Source organism: Zingiber officinale, chromosome 1B, assembly GCF_018446385.1.
Source record: "Zingiber officinale cultivar Zhangliang chromosome 1B, Zo_v1.1, whole genome shotgun sequence".
Taxonomy (NCBI): domain Eukaryota; kingdom Viridiplantae; phylum Streptophyta; class Magnoliopsida; order Zingiberales; family Zingiberaceae; genus Zingiber; species Zingiber officinale.
In genome coordinates, this window is record NC_055986.1 from 161,018,193 (window position 1) to 161,040,797 (window position 22,605).

Sequence of the window (22,605 nt, forward strand, 5' to 3'; positions counted from 1 at the left end):
AGAGAGATTAAAATAAATATTATTTTATTTTTAAGGTAATTGTTTTATTCTCTAAATTTAGAGAATCACTATTCATCAAATCTAAATTTAAGGAATGGATAGGGTAGATAATGCAAAGGTTTTTTAGCTATCTTATCCAAAATTTAGGATAAAATCTTTTGATAGGGTAGCTGATGTGGATGCTTAGCACTCTAATCAACTAAGCTAATAGGCCATTATTATAGATTAATTTTTTTGTTAAACAATTAAATTTGTTCTAGGTATATATTGAAATGTAATTTTAGTGCTTTATATGTATTAAACATAAAATTTTAATATATTTATTTTAACTAAATAAATTATATATTAGAAAAAACATATATTATAAAAATAAAATGAAATAAATTTGGCCTATGGCCTATACAGGTCTCGAACCTGTGACCTTCGCGTTATTAGCACGACGCTCTAACTAACTGAGCTAATAGGCCATTGTTATAGATTAAATTTTTTTTGAACAATTAAATTTGTTCTAGTTATACATTGAAATATAATCGTAATGTTTTATATGTATTAAACATAAAATTTTAATACACTTATTTTCACTAAGAAAATTATATATATAAAAAAACACATATTATAAATAAAATGAAATAAATTTGGCCTATAGATGTCTCAATGGCTTCGCGTTATTAGCACTCTAACCAACGACCATTATTATAAATTAATTTTTTTGTTAAACAATTAAATTTGTTCTAGGTATATATTGAAATGTAATTTTAGTGCTTTATATTTATTAAACATAAAATTTTAATATATTTATTTTAATTAAATAAATTATATATTAGAAAAAACATATATTATAAAAATAAAATGAAATAAATTTACAATATACACGTCTCAATGACTTCGTGTTATTAGCACTCTAACCAACTGAGCTAATAGGCCGTTATTATTGATTAATTTTTTTGTTAAACAATTAAATTTTTTCTAGGTATATATTGAAATGTAATATTAGTGCTTTATATGCATTATGTTATTTGCACGATGCTCTAACCAACTGAGCTAATAGGCCATTGTTATAGATTAAATTTATTTTGAACAATTAAATTTGTTCTAGTTATACTTTGAAATATAATTGTAATATTTTATAGGTATTAAACATAAAATTTTAATATACTTATATTCACTAAGAAAATTATATATTAGAAAAAACACATATTATAAATAATAAGAAATAAGCCCATACAATTCTCGAACCTTTAATTTTCACGTTATTAGCACGACACTCTAACCAACTGAGCTAATAGGCTATGTTATATATTAAGTTTTTTTGTTGAACAACTAAATTTGTTCTTGGTATACATTGAAATTTAATTTAGTATTTTTATATATATTAAACATAAAAGTTTAATATACTTATTTTCACTTAGAAAATTATATATTAGGAAAAACACATATTATAATAAAATGAAATAAATTTGGCCTATACATGTCTTGAACACCTTCACGTTATTAGCACAACGCTCAAACCAACTGAGCTAATAGACCATTATTATAGATTAAGCTTTTTGTTAAACAATTAAATTTTTTCTAGGTATACATTGAAATGTAATTTCAGTGTTTTATATATATCAAGCATAAAATTTTAATATATTTATTTTCACTATGAAAATAATATATTAGAAAAAACGTATATTATAATAAAATAAAATAAAATAAAATAAATTTGCCCTATACAGGACCGTCACGTTATTAGCATGACACTCTAATCAACTGAGCTAATAGGCTATTGTTATACTTTAATGAGCACACTTATTTTGCAAATACTCTATCCAATCCGGTTCACTTGATGTGTTCCTAGCCAACTCACTTGTCACTCGAAGCACTTAACCACTCTACTTCTCTTCCACACCACTTCCATTCTCTAATTTTCCTTCCACTTATCAAGCTAGTTTTGCTTCTAAAAAACCTAATCTTTCACCACTCTATTCTTTTGCACCTTCTACTTGAAGCACTTAATCATTCTTCTCTTCCAAACCACTTTCACTCTCTAATTTTTCTGCTCTCTCATTCTGATTCCACCTATTATGCTAGTTTTGCTTATGAAAATCCTAGTCTTTAGCCACATCAAGCTTTTGCACTGTCTGCCCGAAGCACTAGTCTCATTCCTACTCTCCCAAATAACTCTCCCAGATAAAAGGTTGCTAGGTGTATATATATCTAATATGTAATTTTATTATAGTTATCTTTGACCAAGAATATTATATCAAAGATATAAATAAAATTAGCTTTTATATATATATATATATATATATATATAGAGGTCCCTATAGCCTTCATATTATCGATACAACACTCTAACCAACAAAGTTTCTATTTTAACATAATTAGTTTTAATTTGATCATTATTCTTATTGATCTCTATTAAAAGCATGTAACCATGCATCTAATGTTATTTTTAAATTTATGGCACCCTTCATTGTTATTCATGTTTTTGTTATTTAGTTGTTGGTATGAAATTGCTAAAGGAAATTGGTCCTATAAACTAATGATTGATATTAGAAAAGGAAATTGATATAGCTCGGCTAAGGTTGAATAAAGTGATTACCCCTTCTAGAGTGTGTAGGGTCATCTTGGAGCGGCTGCTAAGGTAACTGCTTCATCTTTTGCCACCACAGACATAGCTAGTAAGTAATTTGCGAGGTATGTAGTTAAAGAGTGTTAAGTAAACTTATATATTTACATAGATAATAAAAGGCTAGGTTAAAATTATTATTTTGAAACAATTATTTTAAATTGAATATATATTATAGTTTTTTTGACTCACAAAGTGATAAATTAAAATTATCTAGATTATGAATTTCATCTAGTTTTTTGTAGATCCTAAGAAAAGCATGCTAAGTATGCATTGAACATGAAATTTTAGTATAGTTATCTTTAGTTACATAGATAATATAGATGAGATCAAATTATTTATGAATTAGTTATTTGAAATTGAATATATGATATATTTTGATGCACAAAGTGACCACAAATCAAAAGAACCTCAATTTTTAATTTCATTGAGTTTCTAGGTATGTATTGATCATGCAATTTTAGTATGGTTATCTCTGGCAAAAAGTTTTGTATATTAAAAAGAAACATATAAGAAAATTAGTAGGTATTTAACCAAATATGGAACAAGCTTATATGTTTACCTAGATAATATAGATTAGGTCTAAACTATTCTTTTGGATTAATTATTTCAATTGAATATATTATATTTTTTTTATGCACAAAGTGTTCACATATCAAGAGAATCTAAATCTTAAATCTCATTGAGAGTTTTTAGCCCACACTAATAAAAAGCATACTAGGAATACATTGAACGTATAATTTTGGTTTAGCTATCTTGTATAAAAAATTTGTATATTAGGGAAAAACATATAAGAAAAATAGGAATAAAAGATGGCTTAAATGTTTACAGATATATAAAGAATCTAAATTTTATATTTCATTTTTTTATGAGACTAGTAAAAGCACGTTAGGTATGCATTCAACATGAAATTTTAATATAAGTATTTTTCTTTCTTTCTTAGTTTTTGTCCTCCATCCCACTAGTTGTCATCATAAGCTATCGTTGTTCATCACCAATGCCATCGTTTGTTGCCGTAGGTTATCGTCATGCTCTCGCCCCTCTCGGGGCACCTGCTTGCCTGCACTACTCGATACCCTGACAGAGTGAATGCATTGACTAACCTAAAAGGGGTCGTCGAGCCGAGCAGTTGAGAAGATGAGGAGCTCGCCATTGAACTAGAAAAAATTGCATCGACTAAACGTCATTCAACAACAGTATGTAGCAAACATAGATAAATTTATTACAGCAGTGTGCTGCAGCTGTCCACGATATATATGTATTAACTCGATCGGACCACTCATTAAAAGCTAAGGAACCACCCTCAACGGCTCACCTAATCTAAACTCTGCTCCCTTTTTTCGTACGCTTAGTGAGTGTGATGTTACTTCAGTAATTAAATGTGTTCATGTGGTGTGGATGCCCTCTTGCCCTTATCTTCTCCTCCCATTCAATTAATGCTCCTTGGCTTTTGTTAGCTTCTCTGCCACTTCAAAATAGTCGGTTTCTCTGCATTTTTTTTGAAACAGAGTAGTTTCTCTGCTATTATGTGTCTTAACATCCAGATTCACTTGCTCTAATTCCTTCGTTATTTGGTCCTTCTTGCCATGCATTTCTTTCTTTTATTTTAAACACACACACACAAGCATGCATGCAGTGGTTGTCTATATCCATTAGTTTCCATTACCAGGTGAAGCGCTCCTCTTGAGTCCTTTGAGACTCCATTCTTGTTGCATGCATGCATGCACCTGCATGTGTTGATTGAAGAGCTAGATAGATTTAAATTGGTATATATAGATTAGAGGGGTCAAGGGTAGTGAGTCTACCACCCTATACAATAATCTAGTAGATCTACTGTCTGATTAGCTGTTTTGATGATTAATAGTTAAATGGTAGAAGTATGAAGAAAGAAAAACATTTAGTGATAAAATAAATTAGAGGATTATATTCAAAGGCATAAATTGTTGGTTGCTACTCGGAATACCGTCCTAGTTCTCCTGTACAAAAATTTGTACAAGCATAGAACTATCCTAGCTACCCATGTGTTCTATTAAAGTTAAATTTGGATTGCAAACGATGTTTAACATTATTAATCGAAATTTTTCCTTTAGAAGTTAAACTTGGATTGGGATCGAAACTTAACATTCTTACTCCAAGTTTAACTGATGAGATCTTCCTAAGTTTAACCAAATTACAGAAGTTATCAAATATCTATTTCTAAGATTGACTTTTAGGTTAAACATGGCGAGACACTAGGCCTTCTTGGGTATGAGATCATCCACCACTTCCTAGACAAAGCCTCACAGAGAAATTGGATATTTAACTTCTTACAGTAAACTAGGTTTAACTATAGAGACTTCAATAGAAGCACAATATTGAAATATGAAATCGAAACGAAAATCGATAACAAAAACGATAACTAAAACTGATATAATCTTTTGTGTTTGATTTTACAAGATCTATACAAAAAGGATGCACTAGTTATGATGCGGAAATTTATAACTAGTTATACCTTTTGTAGCTTATAGACCTCTTGATCTTCTATTGTATTCCTTTACTTCTCTTAGGCGTCGTGTGTGCGACGATCTTCCAAGAGGAAAACCACCCGAGCCTTCTCCTTCCTACCAAGTTTCGGCCATCATCTTTCTCCAAGAGATGATAAAGTTCAGCCACCAACCAAGCTCTAAGGGATGTTAGGAAATAATACCTCCTTCTTCTCCAAGCATGAACCGACCACTAATCCAACCTTCAAGTCTTGATGCCGCCGGCCACAAAGATGAAGAGAAGAGGAAGAGCAAAGGGTCGGCCACCACCAAGGAAGAGAGGAGAGGAATAGAAGATGTGTTATTGGGTGATGCACCCCCTCCTTCTCCTTTATATTCCTTGGTCTTGGCAAATAAGGAAAGTTTTAAATATAATTAAAATTTCCTTATATTCCTTGCCAATAACTAAAAAGGAAAGTTTTAAAATAAAAAATTAAAACTTCCTTTTCTTCTTGTCATGGTCGGCCACCCCTTTAATTTCAAACAAGGAAAGTTTTAAACATGGAATTAAAACTTTCTTATTTGTTTCTGGTAAGAAATTTTAATTAAAAAATTTCTTTCTTTAAATCCCTTGTTGGTTGTAAAAGGAAAATTATATAAATTAAAATCTTTCTTTTAAAACATGTGGATGGTTGCTAAAAAGAAAAGTTTTATCAAAAATTAAAATTTTTCTTTTAACTACAAATAAGAAAAGATATCAAACCTTTCTCTTAATCCTTTGTAGAAAGCTATAAAAGGAAAGATTTAAAATTTTTAAAACTCTCTTTTGAAACCATGGCTTCCACATAAGGAAAAATTTAAAATTTAAAATCTCCTTTTAATATATATGTGGCCGACCACCCTTGCTTGGGCTCCAAGCTAGGGTCGGCCACGACTTGGTTCACAACTTGGTTTGGTTTGGCCGACCCTAGCTTGGGCTCCAAGCTAGGCTTGGCCGACCACTAAGAAGTGGGTAAGAAGTTGGGTTTTTGGTGGATATAAGACTTTATAAATAAGAGACTACAATAGGGACCGAGAGGAGGAATTGGTTTTGGTCTCCCGATGAGCTTGAGCTTCCCGTGTTCGCCCCGAACACCTAACTCAAGTTCATCAATAATAACTCATACCACTAAAGAGTTATTATTGCACTACCGCACCAATTTCATATTTCAATATAGGCTCTTTCTTATTATGAGTGTGTTAGTTTTTCTGTGTTTAAGATATTGAATGCCCACTAATTAAATGAATTACTGACAACTCACTTAATTAATATCTAGCTCCAAGAGTAGTACCACTCAACCTTATCGTCATGTCGAACTAAGTCCACCTGCAGGGTTTACATGACAATCCTTATGCGCTCCTCAAGGGGACATCATCAACTTAGATTACTAGGACACAATTTCATTCTATAATCAATAACACACCATATAAATAATATCATTTCTCAACTTATCGGGCCTATTGATTTAATGAGCTAAATCACACCCTTTGATAAATTAAAGAAATAAATATTAAATATACGTGCTTGTTATTATATCATGATTAAGAGTACACACTTCCATAATAACAGAGGTTTTGTTCTTTTATATAGTTAGTATAAAAAAAAACTACCTCAAATGGTCCTGCTCAATACACTCATAATGCACTAGTATAATTTATTAGTCAAGATAAACTAAAACCTAATTACACTACAACCACTCCAATGGTTGTCCGATTCCATCATGGTTGTGAGCAACTATTTATAATTTATAATGAACTGATAATATGAACTTTTGTGTGTCTCTTCACACCATGTTATCTACAATATAAATTAAACGGACAACTACATTTGGCATAAATATAGACATTTGACCAATGTGATTCTTATTTTAAATAAATATTTATACAAAAAGCTAGACTTTTAATATACATTCCAACATAAATAACTTTGTTAGCCAATAACATGACGCACACAAGTTGATGCTACACGATATTCTATTTCGTATGTTTAAAATGTTGGATACATGTGTAAGGAAAAAAAGTGAAGAGGAAGAATGTTTCATTGTGAATGAGACTTTTGTTTCATATTGGGAGTTTTATGATTTTATTATTGGTTTAAATTGTTGGACATGCATATGATGTGAACAAACACATAAGGAGAGATAGTTTCTCATGTGTGAATGCACAGGGGGTGTAAATTCAGAGCTCGAATTATAGTGAACCATGTTGACTTGTGTGCGATTATGATCTGCGTGCGTCGAATGTCGGACCGGTTGAGGCAAAAATTGCCCAAGCGAATGAACTAACACCTCAAGACAATTGAGTTGGATAGGTTAATAGGCAATAAATGACTTTAATTTGGCCATTGAATACTGTAAGAATCTAAGCTCCTATATAAATAGGGTTGTAAACGAGCCAAGCCGCTCACGAGCTATTCGGGTCTCGGTTAAAAAAAAATTGTTCGAGTTCGTTTGATTAAGTTAATGAGCCAAGTTCGAGCCTGATTTTGAGTTCAAAAATATTATCGAGGCGACCTCGAGCTTAACAACATTTGGTTCGTGAACTTGTAAACATGTTCGTTTAGAGATTTGTGAATATGTTCGTTAAAAGGTTTGTTTATCTTATATATATATATATATACACACACACACACACGCGCACACACACACGCGAAGCTCTCGCCATGTAGGGTCCCAGGGAAGGATCCATATCCTGCTTTTCTCCAAGAGGCTGTTTTGTAATTAAATATCACACAAATAATAAATATAATAATAAATTATTAATTATTATAGCTAATTATCTTAATTGAGCTTGAACTAAGTTCGGTTAATTTTTAAACGAGTTTTTTTTAGCCGAACTTCAGCTTAAGAACTAAAGCTCGGATCGAACTCGAGCCGAGCTCGATCTTAGGCATAATGAATCGAGCCCGAACTCGAGCCTTTTACTGTTTGGCTCGGCTTAGTTCGATTAGTTGTGACTAAGAGCAAGAGCTAATAGCAAAGTTTTCCCTCCACCATCATTCCCCCAAATCAGCTTTCTACTATATATTTTCGCTACTTGGTTTGTCCATGATAGCAATTGGGTACCTCTCAATTCGCCATGAATAACTTGTACTTGGTTGTATATGTGGTTCTGGCATCATAACCTCTAAGCACAACCAGAGAAGGATGAATTTGTTTTAAGAAAATTGCATCACACAGATCTTGGGAATTCATTATTCGATACTTAGATTCGGTAGTCAGGATTCGGTAGTCCGAAGTCGACACTCAACGAGTCGACATTCAGAGTCGGTGAGTCGGCACTCAAAGTCAAATTTGACACTCAGATTCGTCACTCGGAATTAACACTCGGAATCGGGAGTTAAACTCGACACTCGGAGTTAGGAGTCTGAAGTTGGCAGTTTTCATCCCAAGCATCAGCTCCTACCCTGCTTGGCAGCATAGAATTATCAGTTCAGGTCACTTAACAGATAAGTTTGAATTTAGTTTTATAATTGAGAACATTTCCCCTTTATCTCCAGCAAGATTGCCCAATAATCTTAAAACATATTCATTTTTGTTGAGATGGTCACAGAAAGTGTTGAGGTGCAACAGACTCATCATATGAAGTCTCTCTGCGCTCCGATTGGAAATGTTCTAATCAATCATGGGGAATAACTAGAGAAGTTCACTAGGTTGAACTTCAAGAGGTGGTAGCAGAAGATGCTCTTCTACTTGACCACATTCACTCTGACTCAGTACTTAATCGAGGACCCTCTCAAGTATGTTGAGGATGTTGATGTCCAGACCATTAGTGCAGTGGAGGTATGAACTCATTCAGAGTATCTATGTCGAAATTATATCCTCGACAGCCTTGCCGACTCATAGTATATTGTGTACAACACGAAGAGAACGTCTAAGGAGCTGTGGGAGTCCCTAGAAAAGAAGTACAAGATGGAGGATGTGAGACCAAGAAATTCATTGTGGATCGATTCTTGGACTACAAGAAGATTGACTCCAAGACGGTGATCAACCAAGTCCAGGAGCTTCAGGTGATCTTGCACAAGATTCACTCGGAAGGTATGGTTATAAGTGAAATCTTTCAGGTGACAGCAATAATCGAGAAGTAACCTTTCGGCTGGAAGGACTTCAAGAACTATATGAAGCATAAGCGGAAGTAGATAAACGTGGAGGAACTCATTGTTAGGCTTTAAATTGAGAAAGACAACAAGAGTTTTGAGAGAAAATTATTTTCTTTGGCTACCTTGAAAGTTAACATGGTCGAGCATGATCAATACTTGAAGTGGAAGAATTACAAGTCTTCCAATATAGGACTCAGAGGAGGCATAACCATAAAGAAGTTCTCTAGGAAGTGCTTCAATTGTGATCGAGTCGGTCACAAATCTTAAGAGTATAGAACGCCGAAAAAAAGCAGGAGGCAAATCTGAACAAGATATTAGAAATGAACAACCTCTGCGCCGTGGTCTTTGAACTGAACCTTGTAAGTTCAAACCCGCCATAATGGTGGATCGATACCGGTGCCACCAAACATATCTACAACAACAAGGAGCTGCTCCACAACTTTGAAGAAATCAAAGATGGAAAGAAATTGTTCATGGGGAACTCAGCAACCTTGAATATCATGGGCCAAGAAAAGTGATATTGAAGCTGATCTCGAACAAGGAGTTAATTCTCAACAATATGTTGTATGTTTCGGAGATTCGAAAGAATCTAGTATCTAGATCACTATCAAGCATGACTTTCATATTGTTTTGAATTAGATAAAATTGTTCTGTCTAACAATGGACTATTTTTAGGAAAGGATTATGTAACTGATGGGCTATTCAAGCTCAGTGTTATGACAATTATGCTTAAGGTTAATAAAATTACAAATTTTTACATTTATATACTTGAGTCTTCATGTTTGTGGCATAGTAGACTAGGACATGTTAATTACAATGTGCTGCTTAGATTAATTAACATGCAAAACATACTGACATTCCACCTTGATCAGAAACACAAGTGTGAGATTTGTGTTGAAGCAAGAATGATAAGGTTATCTTTTTAACATGTTGAAATAAGCAATGAATCACTCTGTTTAATTCACATTAGAGTATGCGATCTAAAGGGTACACTGACACGTGGTGAGAATAACTACTTCATCACTTTTGTAGATGATAACACAAAATTCTATCATGTATATTTTCTCAAAAATAAAGATGAAGTTATAGAGAAATTTGTTCTCTATAAGAATAAGGTTGAAAATCAACTTAATAAGAAGATTAAGGTGCTTCGAAGTGACTGAGGCGGTGAATATGTTTCACTTTTTGCTGAGTTGTGTATTGAACATGGGATCAACAACTCCTTATACTGAACAAAATAGAGTTGTTGAGCGAAAGAATAGCACTCTAAAAGAGATGAAAAATACTCTTCTATTGAGCTCTAGACTGTTAGAGTTCATGTGGGGGAAGTTGTATTAATAGCTATTACCTTTTAAATAAGATATCCTGAAAGAAAATAGATAATAACCTTTATGAGTTATGGAATGAAAGATAATTGCCCTATAAATATTTGCGAATGTGGGGGTGTCTTGTCAAAGTTTTAGTGCCTGATCTAAAAATGATTAAAATAGGATCAAAAACTATTAATTGCATATTTATTAGATATGCACTAACAACAGTGTGTATTGATTTTTCGTGTACGAGTCACAAATATCGGATATACACAAGAATTCAATAATAGAGTCATGAAATGCATTGTTCTTCGAGCATGTGATTCTATATAATACCCGAGAGGAAATAAGTTCCTTAAAATTGACATTTGAAACACAAGAGGAAGAAGAAGAAGAAGGACCAGTTGAGGTTGAGCTGAGATAAATTAAAAGAGCTCGGGTAGAAAAATTCTACAGAATGAATCTTATCACTTTCATATTGGAGAGTGAGCCCCAAATATACATAGAAACAATAAGCTCTTCTGATGGACCTTATTTGAAAGAGACACTTTCGTTTGAAATAGACTCAATCTTGCAAAATTATACTTAGGAACTTGTGGATCTTCCTCAGGGAAGTAAATTACTGTGTTATAAGTGGATCTTTAAGAAGAAAATAGAATCAGATGACACAATTGATAAGTACAAGGTCAGATTGGTAATTAAAGGATAACAACGAGAATATCTTGATTACTTTGATATGCATTTTCCGATGTCGAGAATAACTTCTATTAGAGTTTTGTTGGCTATCACCATTTTATGAAATCTGAAAATACAATAGATGGATATAAAGATAGTCTTTTTAAATAGAAATTTAAAAGAGAAAATCTAGTGGTCCATGCTTGGAATTCTAGATGGGTTATGAAATGTGCCAAAAAATTTAAAGACGGACTTGAGTCTCAAATATAAGGAATTGACACAATTAGGATAAGTATCATGCATGAAAATATGAAAAGGGGTTCATATTGCATGAAAATTTATTTTAGATGTATAGATATCATATAAACTAATGCAAGAGATGCATTATGGTCTAGTATGGGCAGATATATTAAAAGAAAGCCAAAACTAGGACTTTAGGTCAAGGTTCAATTGAATCATTTAGATACTTTTAGATTTAGTGTCAATCTTGGGATTTGTGATAAAAATATTTTTATATATATATTTTTCCCAAATAGACATTAGTAAAATAGACTTCTCCATAAAATTTGAAAATTTTTAGAGGTTTGTGAAGTTTTTAGTGCATTTATGAAATTAGGTTCAGAGTGCTTTTTGGGGTTGAAATAGGGTGCCAGTCGGCTGACTCAGATATCACTGGACTGGTAACAGTGTTCATCAATCACAAAATGGTTATGTGAGGTTATTTCAATGAGATCAGTCGACTGGGCCTATGATAGTAGACTGATATAGGCTGAAATTAGTTTTTCAGAAATAGGAAATGATCAAAAGAATAGTAAACATGTATGTAATCTTATAGAGGATTAATACATGATAATTATGGTCATTAATGGTTAAAGAGTCTAATAATTGGGATATTATTGAAACTCTTTTTGATATATGGAAAAGGGGGATAAGTTTATGTTTAAGTGAGAAACCTAAATATTTTTATGAGAAATCATAGCTAAAGGGGGAGCTTAGTAAAGGGGGAGTCTAGGATTAGGTTCCATGATATAAGCATGAGTAGATTGATTATTTATTGGCAAAGGGGAGAAATTTACCTTTGCGGGAAATCCTAACTCAAGGGAGAGCTTAGGTAAAGGGGAAGCCTAGGATTAGGTTAAATGATTTATGCATGAGTTGGTTTGCATATTTATGTGCATATGTACTGCTATATTGTTTCCCTTGTTGGTGCAATCGACCTCCAAGGTTTTAATGTCAGACAAATATGTTTAAGTATGTTTAAGTATGGAGCTTGATCTAGGGAAGTCCTAGTTGTAGGCTAGGCAAGGGAAGTCCTAGTTGGAGGCTAGGCAAGGGGAGAAATCTCGGTATATCGTGGAAGCCAGGTGGATAGGTCTGGAGGACTTGATCCCTGGGTAGCCGAATACTAAGTCCTAGTTGTAAGCTAGGTAAGGGAAATCTCAGTATATCGTGGAAGCCAGATGGATAGGTCTGGAGGACTTGATCCCTGGGTAGCCGAATATTGAGTCTTGGTGAGTGAAGCCAAGTGGAGAAAATCTTAGGGAGTGGTAACCTTAGGTAACGAGAAGTCTTGGAGGAGTGAACTCCAAGCAAGGTTGATCGGATGGTTTCCAGTCGACCGCGCGCGCCAGCTGATCTCGGTAAATCTAGGTTTAGGTTTACTATTGTTTTCTGTATTATTATTGCTATTTGCTAATATAATATTACAGGAAAAGTCTTAGTGGATCAGGCGATTAGACACTGAGCAGACAAAAGTCCAAACTGGTCTAGAGGACCATGTTTGGCAGGAAGTTGAGGTAAGCAACTGGAGGAGCGACAGTGAGGTCGAGTTCCTGAAGGGAACAACCTAAGGTCGTTGATCCAACTGAAGAAACCGGGTAGGTTTCTAAGTTGAGATCAAGACAGTTCTACTGTCTTATATTATTACTCATGCATTTTATATTACTATGCTAATCTCTGCTTTGCAGGATTATTATCTAATACTATTTTGCAGGTTCGACCTGATCGGTCGACCGAACAGGAGGATCGATCGACCGAACCAGGTTAAACTCAAAGCAGGTATCAGTTCAGACCAAAACAGAGTACAGTCCGGTCAAAGCTTGATCGGTCGACCGAACCATGGTGACTCAGCACAAAACAGACCATCAACATCGATCAACAGAAAAAGGAAAAAGGTTGATCGGTTGACCGGACCAGAGGATCGGTCGACCGATCCAATCAGCATTAAACAACATTAAATGAAGATCTCAACTAATTGTGACGAACAGGGAAAAGATCTTGTTCGGTCGACCGAAAGGCATGATCAGTCGACCGAACCATTGAAGGCCAGTTAATGCAGAATATCGAGCCAGCGTCAGACTCCAGCTGGAAGGGATCAGAGCTGGTTCGGTCGACCGAACAGAGGGATCGGTCGACCGAATATCCATCATACCTATAAATTGAGGCTCGAAGTCAAAGGCCAGATAGAACTTTCTGATCATAAAAAAAGGCTCTTCTCTGCACAAGCTGCTCGTACTGCAAGATCACTACAACTCTTCATGCTACTTCGGAAGTACCAACCGAGCGCCCATTTTTACATCTTGTCAGTATATTATTTATTAAGCTTGCATTGTATTATTGCTTCAGTAAGATAGTAGGGTTGTTACTATCTTACTCATTTGTACGATCTGCTTCTTCCCGAGGATTTCGGGAAGAAGGGTTATAGTGGATTGCCCATCGGTGCGATCAAGGATCGCGGGCCTTCGAGTAAGAGTTGAGCTAGGCTTCGAACGAAGTAAACGAATCTGTTCTCTATTCTTCTGCTGCTCGACTTTGGTTTTTAAAGAGAAAAGAAAAGTTTTAAAAGAGTACGATATTCACCCCACCTCTATCGTACTCAACCGATCTATCATCTCTAACTTAAATGGATTACCAAACATCAAAAAGGGGAGATTGTTTGAGTAATCTGTGTGACCCTAGATTTTGATATTTGGACAAAGTTTAAGTTAGAATTGTTATTGTATTTGATATGCGCTTATGAGTGTGTAGGATACAGGTACAACAAGGAAAGTCCAAATTTGATTTTGGCAAAGACATAGTCTAAGTGGGATCTTAGCAAAGTAAAAGTCCAAGTGGAGTCTTAGCAAAGGTGAAAGTCCAAGTGGAGTCTTGGTAGTATAAGTCCAAGTATGTAGTTTTGACAACGTAAATCTAAGTGTGACTTGACAAGGCTGAAATCCCGGAGCGAGGAGCTCTTGGTAAAGGATGAAGTGCCAGAGGTGAGAAGTCTCTTGGCAATGGAAGAGCCGACAACAAGGACAAGGCCGAAAGAAGCTCTTGAAGGTAAAGCGTGAAAGATTGGGAAGTATCTGAGGGACGTAAGGCTGATGGAGGAGGTTAGAAGGCAAGGTCAAGATTGTGTGGGCGAGGACTAGTGCTGAGAGAATGTATTCGGGGTAACTCTAAGTTTAGGGTTTATCAGTTAATTGATGTATGTACACTGGGGAGAAAACATAATGTTTCTGTTCTCTCAACTAAAGTGGACCAATTGATTGGCCCTGACACCAGTCAATTGGTATCAGGCCATTGGGGTTGTAACAGTCGAATTCTATAGAGGACTAGCCAACTGGTAGTATGACTAGTCGATTGATAACGGTAGAAACTGCTTGGCTATTTTTCCAAGCTCTATATAATGGAACTTGGGGTGACTTTCTTAGGTGATGACAATAGGACTGGTTAACCCCTATTAGGGCGTGTTTGGTTCGGGGTTATCGCTGATAACCTTAGTTGGTTATCAACGATAACCTTGTTTGGTTTAAGTAATTGGTGATTCCTGGTAATGCAACATTCCCGCCACATCAGCTATTAAGGAATAGAACCAGGAATCAGAAAACCTTGGAAATCTTAGGTTTTCTACGATTCCGGGGTCATCAATATTTTTTTCCCCAAAATTACCCTTCGAGGTGGAGGGGTCGGACTGCTGGATCCAATCGGCGCAGGGGACAACCTCGCTATTTCTCCGAGAAGAGAGAGCATCAACTCCTCGACCGCCGTTTGTCGCCGTCTTCTTCTGCCTCCACTTCAGCACCAACACCTTCGGAAGAAGACAGCAGCAGAAGAATGGATCAGCAGCAGCAGCAGCAGATTGCGGTGATTCTCGGCTCGGCGGAATCAGGCCCCTTCGAGTCTCTGATCGGCCAGTTGATAGCAATCGGCGATGGGTCCTTCAATCGCCGCCGCCGCCGCCGCGGTGCTTTGCAGAAACTTCTCTTCCGCAACGGGCTTCAGATCGCCCGCAGCGACGCCACCTACAGCGAAGGCCGCGCGGGCGTTGAGGAGAGGGAGCACGCGAGCTTTGGTCCCCTCTCCGCAGCGAGATCGTGGCCGCCTGCGACGCCTATGTCCTCCTTCCTGAGAGATGTCTCGAACCAAAGCTCCGCCTTCCTCATGTCCTCCTCCGTCTCGTCGTTGATGAAATCGAAGAATCTCGGCGCGGAGAACTCATACGTCTCGTCGATCTGCGGATCTTCCACTGCTCCGCCGGCCATCTGCGCCTTCTGGCGGTTCACTTCGGATGAGAGAATGAAAGGAAATGGCAGGGAAGAAGAAGTCACGGGAGAAGACATAAAAAGATTTTTATTCAATTAAATTAATTCAAAAAGGTAAAGGGTAAATTAGTAAATGTAAAACTAAGTAATTGCATAATATCAGTTGAACCAAACACCTAATAAGTTATATTATATTCCTCATAACCTTGGTTATATGATTACCTGGTAATCTTATAACCAATGTTATAGATGATGACTTGAACTAAACGCGCCCTTAGAGTCTCTAAAGCTCTTTTGATGTTCAAGAGTGTGTTCAAGTGTTTGTGGCGAGGTTTCTTCGCTGACAAGGAGCTTGAGCTAGTTGGAGCTTTTCGGAGAATCATCCATCGATGGATTGTGCTCGTCCACCTTGCAAACAATCGTGGAGTAGGAGTAAGCTATCTCCGAATCACATAAACGAACGTGTTGGTTTGTTCTTCTTGTTTTTATTGTCTTTAGGCTATCTTTCTATTTGTTTGTTTGTATTTCCGCTGCGCTAACAAATGTAGGAAGCGATCGAAGTGGATGATCGACTATTGACCCTCCTTTAACTGGGTGTCAAGGTCCCAATACCCGATTCATTATTTTTCGATGACAATAAATTATTATCTAGGCATGTTTTCAGTATGTATCTTTTGGCTTCTCAATACAATAAGTCTAATTCCATAAAAGAAATTTGATCTTATGCATGTTTGATATCTTAAACTTACAATAAAAATGTGATTTAATGGATTACATAATGTTAAATTATATTTTATCTTTTCCTTTTTAATTTTTTTTTTTTTTTGCGTTCAATTGTACAAATAAAATTAGGATAACTTAGTAATAATCAATATTAGATTTTATTGGTTTCAAATAGATATAACAATTTAAGAAAACCCATTAAATTTTCTTTGTCTTTTTTAAAATGCCTTTTGTGTTCGACATTTAGATCATGGTTTTCTAAAATTGGCAAGATATATATTGGTGTCATATTTTTCTTTTTATTTTCTTGTGAACCAATACTGCAGCTTGCATGGTTAGATTCTCTTCAACATGCAAATTATATAAATGAAGTTTATATTTTCCCTTCTACCATACCATTTTATCATGCAGAATGAGGCATAGTGAGAAGTTACTGAATTCTACGTCCTTTGCAATGGCTTGAACTAGTTAAGATTTTTAAATGTCTTTATTTTCTCCTTAAAAAAATAGATCTAAAATTTCCCTACTATTATCATCATTCCCTCTAGTTGGTGTGGATGAACTTCAGCGTTTTTTTACTTACAATGTTTTTTATTAGTATTTTTTTAAAAAAATTTGAAGGCGGACTAACATCATCAAAATGAAGATGCCTAAATCTCTGTTGCCGAAATCATGGAATCTAGTTTTTATCTGTCCTTAAATATTCCGCTCTACATGCTTAATATATAAAAGAGCAGTCCGATGCAGGAAGCTCCCGTTATACGGGGTCCCAGGGACAAATTCTACATGCTTAATATATATTCAATAAAAATTGTATATTACCTAGCATTAGAATATGAACAAGTTAGTAGTTGTACTCGTGGGTGTAGTCGAGTTGGTACCAATGAGGCATAGTTCTATTTTCAATAGGTGCAAGTTATCTTGTACTCCTTGTGTTAGAAGGTCGCTCTATTAAGGCTGAAAAAGCCTTTGTGATTTATTCCATCTAAATTGTGTGGGGCTGTCTTGGAAGGGTTGCTAAGATGACGGTTTCACTTTTTGCCACCAATGAACAAGTTAATAATTCCATTTTCTATATATAGATACGGATGCCCTTTTCATAAGAACATTATAGTCCCTCTTCAATAGTTCAACCATGCTTAAGATGGTTTAAATGTCCCTCTTTAGTATCATATTTTGTACATAGTACTTTGAAATGAATCTATAGATTCTTTTTTTTTAAGTGTAATAAGAAATTTGCTTTCTAAGTGTCACCGTGTGCGAAATAGAAACATTTTCATTTATAGATCCATCAAGCTCAATAAATATCTCCTTGCAACAAAACATGTGATTATGTTCCTCACTATCCAACTATGATAGAATTTAATCTCTAGTATCTCTCTTGCATGGTAATAAAATTTTGATTGCTTTCAACTGTTATTTTTTATTTTTTGTGCTCGTAGTGTATTCTTATAAAATTTTAATATGACCATGAAGTTATATTTGCCTTTGTTATATTGATACCTCCATGAAGTTTATAGAGACTTAATAAGATACACATAGCTCGTGAAGCTTGTGACTTGATAAGATTGAGTCGTGGTATTGATCAGGCTCAACTAAGTTGGTTTGACTTGATAGCTTAGAGGCCCTTTAGAGAACAATAAAAGATAGTATGAGACATTTAAAGGATAGTTGGTGATGTGTGCATTTTATATATGATTTTTATCATAATTTAATGTACATCTTATCTCATTTTATATGTGTATTTAATGTTTCCATCTCTTTGTGTTTTATATCAATATTTTTCTAGTTTGGAGAACTTTTCTAGACTATTTCTTTTGATAGGATGTGAAAAGGGGGGTTGTGGCAACCAACACGGACTGTGGCAGGCACCCGCAACTCATCTATAAAAGGTGAATTTTAGATCTATGGAAAGGGGATCTCGATTTGGAGCCACCCAGGGGCTCCAAGAAGACCTCAGGGGATGATTTAGAGAAGATTCGATGCCTTCACGTCCACAATTTGGATGAGGAGCATTGGGAGATGATCTCATGCATCAAGACTAAGTTTCTTTCTTATTTTCTGGAATGGGTCGTGATTGTAATTGAATTAATAATGTTCTCTATTTATAGTTCCGTTTCTATAGAGTAGACTCCTTATTCTAGGATTAGGGATTGACCCTATAAATTGTTGACACTCATCTCTTGAATCTATTAAATTTGCATGTTTGTTATTCAATGATTTGTGTGTTTGCGGTCCCGATCTACTGTGTACACACAATCTCAATGTCAAAAACATGAGATTCATACCCCACGAGAATTTGGAGATCAACTGAAAGGAGGATTTGGAGATGAATAGAAAGGAGAACCCAATTCTCCGACCCATAGAAATCTGAGACGTGGAGAATTGACTATGAGAGTAGATCGATATGCCACAAGGAGCAATAGGCTATTATAAATCTTAAATGATTGGTTCCAATTTGTCATCACACAATAAGAGAACATAACTTGGGAGTTGTGGGATCACGTGACAGGGATCTTCTTAAGAAAGCAATCCCTCGGTTCTATCACTCTGAAAGAAGACAACAAATTAGAGTTGATACACCGATGTAGTTTCAAAAGTTCACATCGGATACCTTGAAATAGTCTACCTACATAAACAACCATTAAGGATAGGAAATTAAACTTAGATTGAGTGTGTTTACAATCATAGTGGTGAAACTGAAATCCTAGAATTGCTTTTCCAAATCAAACGTTCTCGGATCACTCTCCCTTTTTTTCTCTCTTCTCGTTCAAATCTCTTCCTTCTTTATTCTCTACTTTCATTTCTAAGATCTCTAGTTCCTAAACAACCACTCTTTCACGATTAGTCTAGACAATCGTATTCGTTTAGTAAAATAGTATTTAACCACCAATTCTTATGGGTTCGATATCTTTTATTACTTGATGACATTTCCATGTACTTACAAAACACAACATATTAAGTTTTTGACACCGTTGGTTAATATTAGTTAATAACAACTTGATTGGACTAGATTGCTTTTTTTTATAGTTTCATTTACATTTGTTTACATTCTTAGTATTGTTCCTTCTATCTTTTTAGGGGATATTAAATTTGAATTAAGTTGGCACAAGTGGAGGTAATGAGGGTGGCAGATGGTGCTAGGCTTCTCAAAGATTTTTTTGCACCTCTCTCTCAGTCTCTGAGGTCTTGCATTAATTGAGGCCAGAAATTTTGAATTGAACCCCGATTTGATCCTTATTATCCAACAACAACAATTCGGAGGCGCATTTTCAAAAGATCCATATCGACATTTGAATCGCTTTTTGACATGTTGTTGTTGGTGTGGGAAGCATCCGACGATCGAACTTAAGTTTTGATAATGACAAAGAGTTCAAAGTTAAGGTAATTTGTTGTCTAACATGTTTGAATGAGTTTGTAGGTAAGTCCTAAGTGTACTTAGGCAAAAGTCCTAACTGTGGTTAGGCAGGTTGAAAACCTTAGGGAGTGGTAACCTTAGGCGGAAAGTCTTGGTGGGTCGAGGGTTTCAGGCAAAAGTCCTAGAGTCGGTGACTCTAGGTGGAAAGTTCTAGTGTCGTGAACCAGGTGGAAGACTGGACGGGTCGTGGAGCGGATGTCCAGCAGAAAGTCTTGAAGCTTTCGGTGCTGAGCAAAAGTCTAGTCGGTCTAGAGGACCGGTCTGGCAACAGGTAAACTCTCTTAAGTGGAGTAGGTGAGGATGCGTTCCCCGGTGAGGGAATAGTATGTGTCGGTTCGACCTAGAGTTTCTGGACAGGAAATTCGAAGTCAGAACTGGACAGTCCGGAGACTGTCAAATACTTTATTTATCATGTTTATATTGTGCTAACTTTGTTTTGCAGGGTATGGTTAGGTTCTGGGATTAACGCATTTTGCAGAAAGCGAATTGGACACATTTGCCTCGAGTGAACAGTACCCGAGGGGCCTTTCATGGAGCTTGGGGGCGCCTCGGGTGGACTACTGAAGACCTCCGCGCAGTATGGCAGAGGGCGCCCTCCATGGAGCTGGAGGCGCCCTGAACGCTGTGTGGAGGGCGCCCTCCATGGAGCTGGAGGCGCCCTCAGGCGGATAAGCAACGACCAGTTCAGAGCTCATCCACGCTATGATTTCGACGGGATTGAGGGCGCCCTCCATGATGTTGGAGGCGTCCTCAACGAGCTACTTAAGCCCAGTTCGACCAGCAACAAAGAGATAATAAATACTTGCAATCCTTCTTCCGTGTGCTGCTAACAAAGCGATCCGACGAAGTCTTAACTCTACTTCGACGACCAGAAGCTTTCAATTCCAGATTTCCTTGTTGTCAATAGAATATTTAATAGTGCTTTAATTGTTGTATTCTTTTATAATATTTCTGAACTTATAGTGATTGCCCATTGAAAGCGATCAACGATCGCGAGCCTTGGAGTAGGAATCGCCACAGGCTCCGAACCAAGTAACCAAAAGTGTTAACATTGCTTCCGTGTGTTTTATTTTTTCGCTGCGTATTTACTCGATAGTTTTCCGAAACGAAAGTGAAAGTCACGAGCGCTAGCGCTTTCGATCCTACAGTTGTGATACAATGAAGCAGGGTGGTGTTTTTGAAGATGTACCCAAATTAATGAGATTTAGTTTCTCTTTAACACACAAAGCCAGTGATTGGTTATGCTCACTCCCATCAGGGAGTATTGTGCATGTAGGTTGCACTAATGATCAAATGTAGATTTTGATGTACGACAAATGCTAAAGTTAGATTATGTTGTTATCTAACCTTTCTATTAAATGTGCAAGACTTGACGAGTTTGACACCAAGCTGGCATCCAACTAGGTCTAGAGGATCTGATAGTTGATGTAGAAATCCAGATAGGTCAAGGAATGACCTGATATTTGGCAGAAAGTCTGGTTGGATCCGTAAGATCTGATAGTGGGTCGAAGTTTAGTTGGATCTGTGGACCCGACAACTGGTGGGAGATCTGGTGGATCGAAAAGGGAGTCAAATGATTATGCATGGTAAGTAAGATAAGTCATTGGAGGAGAGTGTTCTAGTGAGAACGAGCCCTATTTAGGGACTTTAGGCGCATGTCCACGTTGGATTTTTTTTGGAAATCTAGAGTGAGACCGTGACTAGATCTTGGTTTCAAGAAGATAGGATCTAATTATTAATCTTATTAAATTGTGCTAACTCAATATTGTAGGTTTTATTATTTTTCTATGTATTAATATGGTTTTGCAGGAGTTAGAAGTAAAAGAATCTCGAACATTGTTCGCCAAAGGCATCTCAAATGGATTGAAGGCGCCTTAGAGCAGCTGGTTGAAATCTTTGTGCTAGAGGCTTAGAGGCACCTCAATGCTGGAGGCACGGAGGTGTCTTAGGAGGAAGAAGGCGCTTCCCTGTGTGGATGAGGCTTGTGGTTGCATAGGATAGAGTCTTAGCAAACCTTTGCACCTCCAATGGGAAGGAGGCGCCTCCATGTGGATAAGAGCCGATGTCTTCGGAGAAGATTAAATCAACTAGAGGCACCTCAAAGGGAAAGAGATGCCTCAGATCCTCAATAAAAGAAGTTGTCGAACAACCTCTAAAGAACATCTCTTCTACTAGCTTTAACGATTCTTCGATTGCTACAATTATGCTCTACCACCGTGCTACTGCCCCGTGGCTTCCAATTGCTGCCAACCGACCGACACCAACTCCTGAGTGCTTCAAGATCCTTTTTTTGAGAGTTGGTAACAAATTTAATTACTTCATTTTTATGACTTGCAAAAAGGGAGTGTAGACTGTTACACTTTCTTTTCTTTAGTATCTTGTATTCGATTTCCTCTTCCGATGAAGGTGACTATATGTCACCACCACCTGTAGTAATAACCATATGTCAGAGAATATTATTCGGTTATAATATGTACATTCAATGAAATCTTTTTATGAAGGTGACTATACAACTTATATCATTATTGCAGAGGTTACACGAGGCTGTTCATATACGTATAACAGAAGATTCCTTAGGATAAGCGTACAAATTTCAGACTGTACACATTCTATTATCCAACATCCTATGACACTGAATATTTTTTGTCACTTTACTATTGCGGAGTTATAAGAGGTGATATAAAAGGGGGTTCTTTCTGCCAGGAGGTATGTTTTGCAAATTATTACGCAACATCATTC

The 22,605-nt window shown here is 36.1% G+C and overlaps 1 protein-coding gene across 1 annotated transcript in view; it reads left to right on the forward strand.

Annotated features, from left to right (window-relative positions):
• LOC121986728 (ethylene-responsive transcription factor WIN1-like) overlaps positions 1-22,605 on the forward strand; it is a 40,808-nt gene that overhangs the window by 14,862 nt on the left and 3,341 nt on the right. The window lies entirely within an intron of this gene.